The sequence below is a fragment of the Rhipicephalus microplus genome, chromosome 3, assembly GCF_043290135.1.
Source record: "Rhipicephalus microplus isolate Deutch F79 chromosome 3, USDA_Rmic, whole genome shotgun sequence".
Taxonomy (NCBI): Eukaryota; Metazoa; Arthropoda; class Arachnida; order Ixodida; family Ixodidae; genus Rhipicephalus; species Rhipicephalus microplus.
In genome coordinates, this window is record NC_134702.1 from 259,733,858 (window position 1) to 259,747,004 (window position 13,147).

Consider the following 13,147-nt stretch of genomic DNA (forward strand, 5'->3'; position numbering starts at 1 on the left):
CAACTGCATTCAGCATGTTCGTCGGGTCATAACAGCCGTGGCCCAGCAGTAGGCTCGGTGCCCAATCGGGGTTCGCGGTGTCCTTTAAATTGGTGAGTTATGCTGTACACGAAGACATGTTCTGTTCTGTTGCACCGATAACGTCATTTAAAAACACGATACGCGGTTATTCAAAGGGAAAAGGTCGTCTACTTTCTGTGAATCTAGGTGGCATTCTGAAGAAAGCAACGCGATCGTGTTAGTAAACGTGGCAATCCTGGACATAACTTTTTAGATTTAAATCCAAGTGAATATGCTATCATGAGATTCATTGTTCAAGCTCTGAAGGGTGCAATTTGCATCTGTCTTACAAATAAGCTGCACTGCAAGGGCAACTCGTTTTAAAGCTGACTGAAAGAATTGACTCTCATATGTTTCACTGAAGCCGAGCAGTCCATTCGTGTATGTGTGTGACTGTGTCCTCCAAGTATAAATGTCGTGCTGCTTGACTTCATTTTTCCATCTGCCTGTTCACCACACTTGCACCACAACATGACCGATGTCACCCTAATCCCCATTCATATTGTTGCCTGTGAAGGCACACGGGAGTTTCCCATGTGCCTTCACGCAACAATATTCTGTATGTGTGTCTTTATACTAAGAAAGGCATACATAATTCTAAGGGCCGTATCATCTATCACGCTATGCTGACAGTGGAACGCTATGCCCAAAAAGGCAAGTGTTTTCAACGCTTCACTAAGGCGATACAGTGGTAGCACGTGCCCATCGCTTTGTGTTCTACACCTTATTACCTCTGACACAGGCGCGCATGCCTTCCTTCGTTTTCGAAGATAACTGCCACATAGCGCTTGTGTCTAACGTGCCTCAATGCCCTCGTTCGCCTTCCCTGCACGATTCAAAACACTGTAACGCAGCGCGTACAGAATACAATTCACTGATCAAATGAACATTTTGTTCACTCTCTTCATATGCAAGGCTTTCATTTTTCGACAACATTTGCAGTGAAGCATGTAGATACGGGGCAATTTTTTCATAGACTCCTTTGCGTATACCAGAATGTTGTGCACGCCAAAACTCCCCAATCTAGCTAATTGAGACAAATGAGCCAGCAATGTCGAAGCATGTGTCCCTGGGCACCTCCTCGTTGCTGCTTGGAATCGCATCAGTTTTGGAATCGCTGTTCTGTCAAGGGTCGATTGAAGCGAAAATTATTCGCGGTCTCGTGAACTGCGGCGATTCCATGCTTCTGACCGTTGTATTCAACAGTAGCAGACATTTTTTATGGCGACGACAGCAAAGCAGGTGACAAGGCTATATGGAACCCATGTGCCTAGCAGACGAAATGTTAGCGAAGCAGCTGAGTATCGGGGCACTCCTTTCTGTACTTGAGTAGTGGTCAGCTGGGGCACAATCTGGAGGTGACCGCAAGAAAGCGCTGCCAGCGCTAAACTTGGCGGGCTTACCAGACGTTTTGAGTCGTGCTAGATACTGATGATATAAATCAATAAAACAAATATTTATTCATCCTTCAGATGCGTCTCGATTCGCGAATCGCTACTAGGCAGTCAATAACTACTCGTCTATGCAAAAATCTTGACATGAGTAGATTTGATGTCAGTGCTCTTTTAAGTGCTTTCCCAAGCATAAATAATATGCTTCGTAAGTATTATCATGTACTGACAAGCAATGACCACCTTAAAAAAAATTTACCGAACTACAGTCGAATCTCATCAATTCGAACATGCTTAATTCGACTTTCAGCTAATTTGAACTCACGATGAGCTCCCGTTAAAGCTATGTGTATTCCAGTGGGCGAAAACGCCCTGTAATTCGAACGCGCAAGCACTAGCGGCGTTTAGTTCGAACATACCGCGCTCTGAAAATGCTCTCAGCATCCCGCCCAATCCCCCGGCAGCACCTGCGACACCTCAACGCTGCGCGCGAAAGAAAGAAAAAGGAAAGAAAAGGCTGCGGTGGAATGTTTGCTCTCTCTCAAATGCCCATCTGCGACGCGCTTGTGTCACGATTCTCCTTTTTCCGTCCCCGCCACGTAAAGACCCTTCTCCTTCCAACGCCGCCCGCCAAGAGAAAGAGGGAAAAAAAAACCTAACGCGGGGTTGAATGAATATGTGGTTGAAGGAAAGAAAAAAGGCACTATCTTTTGCAACCCTTGTCCCTTGCGGGAGCACGGCTTTGCGCCATGAGGGGGGGGGGTCTCTCTTGCGCCGGTGCCACTTTTCCCCCTTTCCCGTCCCTGCCACGTAACCCTTCTCCTTACAACGATGCGCGCAAAGAGAGCAAAAAAAGAATAAAAGCTGCCGTGGAGTTTTGGTTTTCTCTCAAATGCAGATCTGCTTCTCTCCGCGTGGCGATAGTTATAGCGCGAGAACAGAATGAAGACACAGAGACAAGGACACGAAGGGCCTTCTTGTCTGTGTCATTGTTCTGTTCTTGTGCTATAACTATCGTCATGTCATACCAACTAGCCCAAGCTGCCACACCTCTCTGCGTGGAGACGTTCCTCCTTTATCGTCACGTGCTGGCCATGCTGCAGCTCCACTACGCAATCGTCGTCGTCGTCGTCTTTAGAGAGTGCCGATACTAGACATTTTCGTGCGCAACTTCTCTTGCCAGGAGAATGCTGAAGCCGAAGTAGAAATTCTTTGCAAGATGCGTGCGAAATTGATTGACTCGCTGCAAGGCAAACGTGTGCAGACGCGCATCACCGATTACTTCAATTAATAATGAATTTCCTGTGATTTGTGAATAAGTGTAAGTATTCTGAAACTTCCTCCTCGTGTGTTGGCTCAATGTACATGCGCCACTGCATGGAGAGCCCTCTGTCTATTTAGCTTTCATTAATTCGAACTTCTTTTCATTCAAACAAAGTTTCGGGCCCCTTCGAGCTTGAATTAACGAGATTCGACTGTACCAAAAGTCGTGTATTGCCACAAGAGGAATCTTGACAGGACTGACAACTGATCTTTTTTATCCAGTTTTTTCCGGCGCGACAGAAAGCTCATCCTTAGTAGCCTTTGTAGCTGCAGTAGTTGATCCCAAAAGCATATATTTATTTTATAAGCGCAATTTTTTATATCAAAGGCTCTGAATACAGATGAACCCTTTCATCCAGCAACACTGTGAATTGATAGCGATGCCGGTAGCCATTGTGGCGACTTGTGCATGCTGTCGTTCTGCTTTCGCGGGAGTTCCTGTAACTACACTTAACCGCATTTATTCTGAGCTTCACAACTATTTTTGGAAATTACAAGCCAGTACAATGAGACCATGCGGCTTTTACAAGCTTCTCTGTATTTGTACCGCGTTGTGTGCGCCTGCACCCAAGGTTGTTGCGCCTGTGTTGAGGATGGCTTGTCCCGTCGTCGTTACTCTCTCGACACACGAGCCAAGTTGGCACCGAGAACGTCACTGCGCATATGCGCAATCTTGCCGTCTAGCAGTACACGTCATTTTTGAGAGAAATTTTTGGGCTAGAAAAACCACGTCGCTCCAAAATCTTGGTGACCTGAAAACTGCATGCACTGTTTCATGAGCACGCAGAAAAGTTACTCAAAACGTGCTGTTGAGTATGGGATCAATACGTCATGTGAAGGCAGCGCCACTTTAATGCGTACTGCTAATGCAGGGCTACATTTAAATTTTCATAGAGTGATATCTTTTACTAAGAAGAAGCAAACAATATTGTAATACTAACAGGAAAATTGTTCACCGCGTACACTAGTTTATGGCCACTTGACAAGACACGTTGAAAAAATTGAAGTTTGTGCCACCAGGTAGCACTAGAGGCTATTTTCACGATTTTCAATCAAGAAATAAAAATACAACTCCATTTCTCATGACTAGAGCAAGTCATCACGCCATCAATAGTTAAGGGCAGTCCAACGGGCCCACGACTCAGCAGAGACACTTGGCCTTTCTGTTCCGACTTGGGACAGCCCGCAACATGCTAAAGCGGGTTTTGAAGGATTCAATAAAGTTCATCTATCCATTGATCCTTTCTCACGAGAAAAACGGTTGGTTTGAGTCACTATGAGGGACACTCTTTCCATCAGTACAGTCATCTCAGTTCATGTCCTGGGCAGTTGTTCATCCCTTTAAGAACATGTTAATTCATACAAAAGTAGACACTCATTCTACTACCCCCGTAACACCTTGTTCTCATCAAAGGTGCAAGACTTGTAAACATGTACCTTTAAGATGACGTTATAGTTATAAGCACCGAAAGTGATACGTTCATTCATAGGTATGCTAACTCACTCATGAGTTTCATTTTTCGTGGCGCTCTTTGGGCAAGCAATTAAAACACACAGATCATCATCATCATCACTCACGAGCGGATCTACTTGTACTTGCTCAGACTTATAAGGAGCCTTGAGTCTGATATTTCGTGAGTTTGAGTTCGAGGGAGTCTGGTTAAAGGGGCCATGACACGGTTTCCCACTGAAATGTAGTTTTCCGTGAAATATAAAAGTAGTGTCTATTGTGCCTGTAGATGTTGGGAAAAGAGACAGTAAAATAATATTTCCTTGAAAAAATGAAGTGGAGCCGTCGTCTTGTATGCCCAAGTTTCAGCGACTGTAACCGTTCAATTTTTAATGCCGAAACTGAAGAAAGCTGCTTTAACGTCACTGGACGCACAGCTGACCACGAAACAACATTGTTGGCCAGAGCGCTAACGCTTGCAAAATAAGCAGTTTGTTACGTCACGGCTCGTGAGGACGTCACTGTTTTTAGACTCTCAGGCCATTCACGTCTCTATAAATATACTTGTGATTGTTATGGCGTTTATTAGCAGGCACACAGCGAGTATCCACAATGACGACAGTAACGGCCAAGCACAGACTCTCAACGCGAGCGGCGTTCTTTTTAGGTAGACCCACTAGAGAGCACTTGAGAGTTCGACCCATTTCAGTGTTCGGCGGCTTCTCTAGAATTACCACGGGGTCGAAGAGGGAGCCGCCTGGCGAACTGACAGCCTGTCACTACGAGCGGGTCATAGTAAGCCTTCAGGCGCTTCACGTTGACTATGTCGCGCCCGCGACGTACGCATGTCCGAAGATTGTTCAATTGGCTCGATAAGATAGTTGGCTGGAGATGTGCGCTCGATCACACGGTAGGGACCTCCATATTTCGGGAGTAGTTTGGAAGAAAGGCCAGGTACAGAGGTCGAGATTGAGAGCCATACAAGGGAACCAGGAAAAAACTTGGGTTCAGAAGTGGTGGAGCCATCACGAATACTCTTCTGCCGCTTTTGCTCATGCGTCGTAAATGTCTTGGCCAGCTCGCGACACTCTTCAGCAAGCCTGGCTGTCTCGGAAATAGGTGCACACTCAGATGGATCCGGCGTGTATGGGAGTATCGTGTCGATGGTGTGTGACGGGTGCCTTCCGTACAGCAAGAAGAAAGGTGAAAAACCGGTCGTGCTCTGAGGGGCGGTGTTGTAGGCATAGGTGATGAAGGGCAGTATAGTATCCCAATTCGTGTGGTTGGTGGCAACATACATCGAAAGCATGTCGCCGAGGGTTCGGTTAAAGCGTTCGGTCAGACCATTCGTCTGCGGGTGGTAAGCAGACAGAATGGCACTCAGTGAGAATGGCGTCGACGACTTCTGACAAAAAGACATGGCCTCGATCACTGAGAAGCTCCTGGGGTGGACCGTGGCGCAGTATGAATTGATGCAGTAGGAAGGACGCAACATCACACGCAGTAGCCGCAGGGAGAGCGGCGGTTTCGGCGTATCCCGTTAAATGATCTACGGCGACGATGGCCCAGCGGTTGCCAGCGGACGTCAGAGGGAGTGGTTCATAAAAATCGATACCTATGCGCCCAAACGGACGGTCAGGGCAAGTTAACGGTTGCAGACCGGCTGGTGAAATGTGTGCGGACGGTTTGTGGCGTTGACAAGCGAGGCAGGAGGGAACAAACTGCTGGACGTAGCGGTACATCCCGCGCCAGAAGTAGCGTTGTCGAATGCGATGGTAGGTTTTGAATACCCCAGAGTGCGCGCATTGCGGATCAGAATGGAAGGATTCACATATCTCCGACCGCAGGCTGCGGGGTATCATGAGTAGCCACTGCCGGCCATCGGCGTCGTAATTGCGTCGGTGTAGGAGGCCGTCACGAATGGCGAAATGGTGAGCTTGACGACGCAAGGCACGCGTGGATGGCGTTGCGGATGGATCAGAGAGCAGGTCGATCAGTGGGACAATCCAATTATCCTTTCGCTGTTCGGTAGCGATGATGTCAACATCAATGGCAGAAGCAGCAACCGAGGACACTGAGCAGAGCACGTCAGCTTCAGGCAGAGGGGAGCGCGAGAGGGCGTCGGCGTCAGCGTGCTGGCGTCCGTTGTGGTAGAGCACGCGGATGTCGTAGTCTTGTAAGCGAAGAGCCCAATGGGCGAGACGGCCTGAGGGGTCCTTCAATGATGACAGCCAGCATAGTGCATGATGGTCGGCGACGACATCGAATGGGCGACCATACAAGTAAGGTCGAAACTTTGTAAGGGCCCAGACGATCGCCAGGCACTCTTTTTCGGTGACGGTGTAGTTTGTCTCGGCTTTCGTGAGCGTATGGCTTGCATATGCCACGACATAATCAGAGAATCCGGGCTTGCGCTGCGCCAGGACAGCGCCGAGGCCTACACCGCTGGCGTCCGTGTGCACCTCTGTTGGGGCCGTAGGGTCATAGTGGCGTAGGATGGGAGAAGACGTCACCAAATGGCGGAGCTTTGTAAATGCGTCGTCGCACTCGGATGACCACGAATTAAGTGGCTCGTTGCCTCCAAGGAGCTTCGTCAAGGGTGATATAATCGTGGCAAAGCTTCGTATGAAGTATGAGCACAGGCCCACGAAACTACGCAGTTCTTAAACGGACGCAGGTTTGGGGAATTCGGCCACGGCCCGAAGCTTGGCTGGGTCTGGAAGAATGCCATCCTTCGACACGGCGTACCCTAGGATGGTGAGTTGGCGTGCTGCAAAGCGGCACTTCTTCAGATTTAGTTGCAAGCCGGCATTGCTCACACGTGCCAAAACGTCTTTTAGACGTTGAAAATGTGTGGAGAAATCTGGAGCGAAGACAACAACATCATCGAGGTAACACAAGCACGTGTGCCATTTCAAATTGCGCAGAACGGTGTCCATCATGCGCTCAAATGTCGCAGGTGCATTACTCAGACCAAACGGCATGACGTTGAATTCGTACAAGCCGTCGGGTATGATGAAGGCAGTCTTCGGTCGAGCGTCACCAGCCATGGGTACTTGCCAGTACCCCGAGCGCAGATCGAGAGAAGAAAAAAAATTGGGCTCGGTGAAGGCTGTCAATTGCGTCATCGATGCGCGGCAGGGGTTAGACATCCTTGCGAGTGATCTTATTGAGCCGTCTGTAGTCCACACAGAACCGCACTCAACCATCTTTCTTCGCAACAAGAACATCAGGAGACGCCCATGGACTGTCCGAGGGCCGAATGACTTCGCGCCGGAGCATATCGTCAACCTGCTCGTTGATTTCCCGGCGTTCAGCAGGCGACACGCGGTATGGACGTTGCCGTAATGGTGGATGGGCCCCAGTGTCGATACGATGCGTAACTGTGGATGCGCGACCGAGAGAACTTCCCCCGACATCGAAAGAAAAACGGTATTATTGCAGCAGGTCCAGAAGCTGGGAACGCTGTGCTGACGTAAGGTTGTCATCAATGTATGGGCCAAATACATCAGGAGATGATGGATCAGAAGTAGAAACAGCACTGATGGTACGCGAATCGGGACAACGCGAGTCTTCGGGTACGTCCAGGACTTGTGCGTCGTTGACTGGTTCCACTCTGCCGAGACATTCCCCTCGAACCAAGGTAACAGTGTACGGGGATGGGTTGGTCACAAAATAGCGGCGTTGCCCTGGGTGATTTGCACGGTCGCGAAAGGCACTAGCAATCCTTTCCTTCTGGAAGCACGGTCAGATGGCGAAACGAGTGCAATTGTGTCGTAGAGACCAGTGCAGTAGACCGATACACCCAACGTCGAGCTTGGAGGCACTATAGTATCGTCTTTCACGAGGATCTTGCTCAGTGTCGAGGGACCGTCTTGTGGCGTCAAATGCGAGAAGGGCGAGAGTTCAATTTCGGCGGCGGCACAATGAATGACGGCGTCGTTGCGCGAGAGAAAAACCCATCTCAGGATGACGTCATGAGAGCATGCAGGAATGATGATGAATTGGGCGACATACAGAACGTTCTGAACGACAACGCGAGCTGTGCAGCCTGCTGTAGGATGAATACGATGTGAACTAGCGGTACGAAGAGACGACCCAGAAATTGGCGTCGTAACTTTTTGAAGCAAGCGGCAAAGGTTTTCGTTCATAACTGATACGGCAGCTCCAGTGTCAATAAGAGCAAATGCATGAACACCGTCCATAAGCACGTCAATGACATTAGGTGGGTGGCTCTGAGGGCTTTCACAATGCGATAGTGTCGCAGTCCTTGCCTCTGGGACTGCGACGACTAGTTTTCCCGCTCATGAGCAGCCGAACTTGGCCGTATGGGGGACAGGGACCGACGTCGTGGTGACGGCGACCTTCGAGGAGACGTACCTGGGCGAGACACTGGCACAGACGGCAGTTCATTGTTATACGGATGGCTAAGGTGGCCAGCAACAGGAGAAGAAATGGGAGGCGGCTGTACTTGAGAGCAATAACGGGCTACGTGACCGGCGTAACCGCAGGCAAAGCAGATGGGACGGTTGTTGGGTGTGCGCCATCGGTTCGCTGGGGTGGGTCTAGCCCGGAACGGTGGCTTGAAAGGGTGCATGGTGGGCTAAAAATGAGGCTGAGGGGTTGCGCCAACATACGCAGCCGGCATACCCGCTGCAAAGGACGGAGGTCGTGCGGCAGCTTCGGTGTAAGTCAGTGGTGCAGGCGCTTGAACGGCTGGAGGCAACCTGGCGACCACTTCGGCGTAACCTTGGGGCGCAGGGGCCGGAAGTTGTTGTGGTTGGTACGCAGGCATGACCTCCGCTATTTCCTGCTCAATCGCTCGGCGGATGGGTGGAAGAATAGTAGTTGCCGATTGTTGAACAGCCGGTGGGTGGGCAAAGGGAAGGAGAGAGAACTGGCGCGCAATTTTCTCACGTATGAAACTCTTGAGGTCTGCCAGCAGCGCCACCTGATCACATCTCGCCTCCAAGCCAGCAAGCCCTGCATCTCGTGGTGTGGAGCGACAGGTCATCGAACGCTGCCGGCGGAGCTCGTCGTAGCTCTGGCACAGCGTGATTGCAGGGTATGTGAGCGCAGTTCCAAGGGCATCGAAGGGGATCGTAGCACTCTCCACCAATTTGTTATGGCGTTTATTAGCAGGCACACAGCGAGTATCCACAATGGCGACAGTAACGGCCAAGCACGGACTCTCAGCGCTAGCGGCGTCCTTTTTGGGTAGACCCACTAGAGAGCACTTGAGAGTTCGACCCATTTCAGTGTTCGGCGGCTTCTCTACATTATAAATTGTGTTCTTGACCGAATGTGCTGTAATTTCACTAGCTTGTTTGTGAGCACCCAAGGATTGATCCACGTAACACAAATTATGAGATCGTTGACTGGTACAATCTTGATTCCAGTGTATTTGTTGCTTGTGAGTCAGCTGAAGTTTTTGAGCGATATTTGGAACAGATTATTACATAGCACTGTATAGGTTGCTTTCCCACCCCGGCAACAGCCCGCGAGGACTAACAGTATTGTAAATAAATAATTAAATCTCTACGAACTGGCAAAACTGATGCTTCGCCAGGCAGCAGATCGCAGCAGAAATAAGGCACAACTGTGAAATGAACATGCTGAGATGACTGGCGACGCAGGACCCTCACGGTGACGTCACCTCCCTACGTGTCTATCTCTCCCGTGCTCCGCTCCTGCGCGTGCGTCTGCTGGGGAGGTGTTCCTTTGGTCAAAGTTTGCTCACTCGTAGCGCCGTTGTTTAATCCAACCTCGTGAAAAAAAGCTCTGTAGACATGTTGTAAAAGGTCGTGGATGCCGAATTCGCAATAAATTCACAAATTCAAAACCTCTTCAGTGTCTCTTTAGGCGAAATGGGACAACCTGTTAACCCTTTAAAACGTCGCCTGTGAAGAATTGTCTGCACATGCGTGAAATGGATGCAATGTTATTTCAAGGCATTCCGTACTGTATTGCAATAAAACTAAAGTCATAATGCGTTGATTTGCGTGTAGTATAGTAACCATTCCTAATTTGTAAATAAATATCTATTTATATAGAAGCCCTTTATGCTCTGTTTTCACATAAATTGAATGAAACCTCAAGTAAGAAATATAGTGCTGATTCATTTTCAGTCATGTTACTGGTGAACAATGAAAATTTCGCTTTTGACGTCATGCAACTCGCCTTCAGCCTAGTGATCATATTGCCACGTTTCATTTCACAAGTTTTTGTTATCGTTCCGAAACACCACACGATTCTCGGCCCAAACCGCGCCTGCAGATTTCTAGAAGGTTCCGGACTGTAGTAGATCATTTCGATAAGATCACGCCCACTGTGCGAACGGTACAGATTGTTCTGGAACCTACGCCACCGCCAGCGATAACGCTAGAACATTCGACGGCAAGGGTATAAATGCCGACGCGCTTCGCCGCTTGTCAGTTGTTGATCGAAGGCCGTCACGTATTCCGTCACGCTGACCCAGACATGCCTGAGGAAAAGAAAGTTCGTTTCCTCATGCGAGGGGTCAAACAGGAGCTCTTCGCGGGACTAATGAGGAATCCACCGAACACCGTCCAAGAATTTGTATCCGAGGCGACCACCATCGAAAAAACGCTGGACATGCGCACCAGACAGTATAATCGTCGCCTGACTCCAGAATGCGCTGCTGCTCAAGCCAGTGACTCCGACGACCTGCGTGAAACGATCCGAGCGATCGTGCGGGAAGAGCTGCGCAAACTGTTGCCTTCGGCGCAGCCTCAAGTGGATTCGATCGCCGACATTGTGCGAGAAAAAGTCCGGCAATCGCTTCGAATTCCCGAAACACCGCCGCCCGAGCCAGAAACTATGAGCTACGCCGCTGCAGTGCGCCACAACGCTCCTCGCCGTCCACGCCGAAACGCGTCACACTTCCATCGCCAGACGCCACCACCACCCCAACCGACGTCCTACCGTTCCCCAGCGGGCCAGCGCAGTGCACCGAGGAAAACGGACGTTTTGCGTACACCTGACAACCGCCCGCTCTGCTACCACTGCGGCGAGGCCGGGCACACATACCGCCGTTGCCAGTACCGACAGATGGGACTGCGTGGCTTCGCCGTCAATGCACCGCGTCCGCAGCCAGGAGATCGGCCACGTGACATTGCCGACTACCTGGCAGGAACTCAATGGACACCACGAAGTCTTTCCCGTTCGCCGTCGCCCAGCCGCCGCATGTCACCACACCCCCGGCAGTACTCTGGCCCAACGCGGGGCCGGTCTCCTAGCCCCTATCCGGGAAACTAAGGGCAGCAACCGATGGAGGTGCGGTTGCTGTGCGACGAACTACCGAAGATCCTCCGACGACGACGACGACGCGACGGAGCTTTTTGAACACAACACCAACCAGGCAAAGCCCTGAAGGCAAAAGCTCACTTACCGAAGGTGGCCGGACGACGCAACATGGAAGCAGCGGAACAAGCCGACGCAGCCGTGACCCGACGCCACGCCCTAACTGTAATGCGAGACGGCGAACTAGCGACCTCGACGTTCTTATCGACGGCCACAGTGTGACTGCTCTCGTCGATACTGGAGCCGACTATTCTGTCATCAGTGGGTCGTTCGCCGCGAAGTTAAAGAAAGTTAGGACAGCTTGGAAAGGCCCTGAAATTCGCACAGCCGGAGGTCATCTCGTAACGCCTGCAGGAATCTGCACAGCGAGAGTCACCATTAACGGCCGTATTTATCCTACAGACTTCGTAGTCCTACAGCGTTGCTCGAGAGATGTCATCCTTGGCATGGACTTCTTATGCCTCCATAGTGCTGTCATCAACCTAAAAACAAGGTCGATAACGTTATCCACAGAAGAAGCACTACCGCCGCGCACGCCGTCAGGACACCATGCCTTGAATGTGCTGGAAGAACAAGTCACCATTCCGCCTCGCTCAAGCGTCATTATTTCAGTCGGCGCTCCTAAATCACCTGACTTGGAAGGCGTCGTTGAAGGCAATCAGCATCTGTTGGTCACCCGAAATATTTGCGTCGCAAGAGGAATTGCAGAGCTGCGGGGAGGCAAAGCAACGGTTATGCTCACGAATTTCAGCAATGAGTACAAACATGTGAACAAAGGAACAACGGTCGCATACATCGAAGAAATTGTCGAAGCCACCAGTGCTTTCGCCCTCGCCGATTCTGCGGAACCTGCTCAGAGGAACCAAGCCCCTCCCATAGCTTTCGACGTCAATCCCAGACTTCCGAACAATAAGCAAGAACAGCTCAAGGCCCTGCTCCTGCAATACGAAGATTGCTTTTCGTCGTCATCGAAAATTCGGCAGACCCCAATCACGAAACATCGAATCATAACCGAAGAAAATGCCAGACCACTCCGTCAGAGTCCGTACAGGGTTTCGACGCGAGAACGTGAGGCAATGAAGAGACAAGTATGAAATGCTGCGAGATGACATTATCCAGCCGTCCAAGAGTCCGTGGACATCCCCCGTGGTGTTAGTGAAGAAAAAGGATGGGACCCTACGTTTCTGCGTCGATTATCGCCGCCTGAACAAAATCACAAGAAAAGACGTGTATCCTCTCCCACGAATAGACGACGCACTTGATCGGCTCCATAACGCCAAGTACTTCTCGTCAATGGACCTCAAGACTGGCTATTGGCAAATCGAAGTCGACGAAAGAGACCGAGAGAAGACGGCGTTTATAACACCGGACGGCCTCTTCGAGTTTAAGGTGATGCCCTTCGGCCTTTGCTCAGCGCCTGCAACTTTTCAACGCGTTATGGATACAGTACTCGTAGGATTGAAGTGGCAGACTTGCCTTGTGTACTTGGACGACGTCGTCGTGTTTTCCTCGAGTTTCGACGAGCATCTTCGGCGCATTGAAGCTGTACTTCAAGCCATCAAGACGTCCGGACTCACACTAAAGCCAGAAAAGTGCAGAT

At 50.3% G+C, this 13,147-nt stretch overlaps 1 protein-coding gene across 2 annotated transcripts in view; it reads left to right on the top strand.

Moving 5' to 3' along the window:
- The window catches only part of LOC119168498 (general transcription factor 3C polypeptide 3), a 223,399-nt gene that overhangs the window by 167,762 nt on the left and 42,490 nt on the right, over positions 1 to 13,147 (top strand). The gene's annotated exons all lie outside the window — the stretch shown is intronic.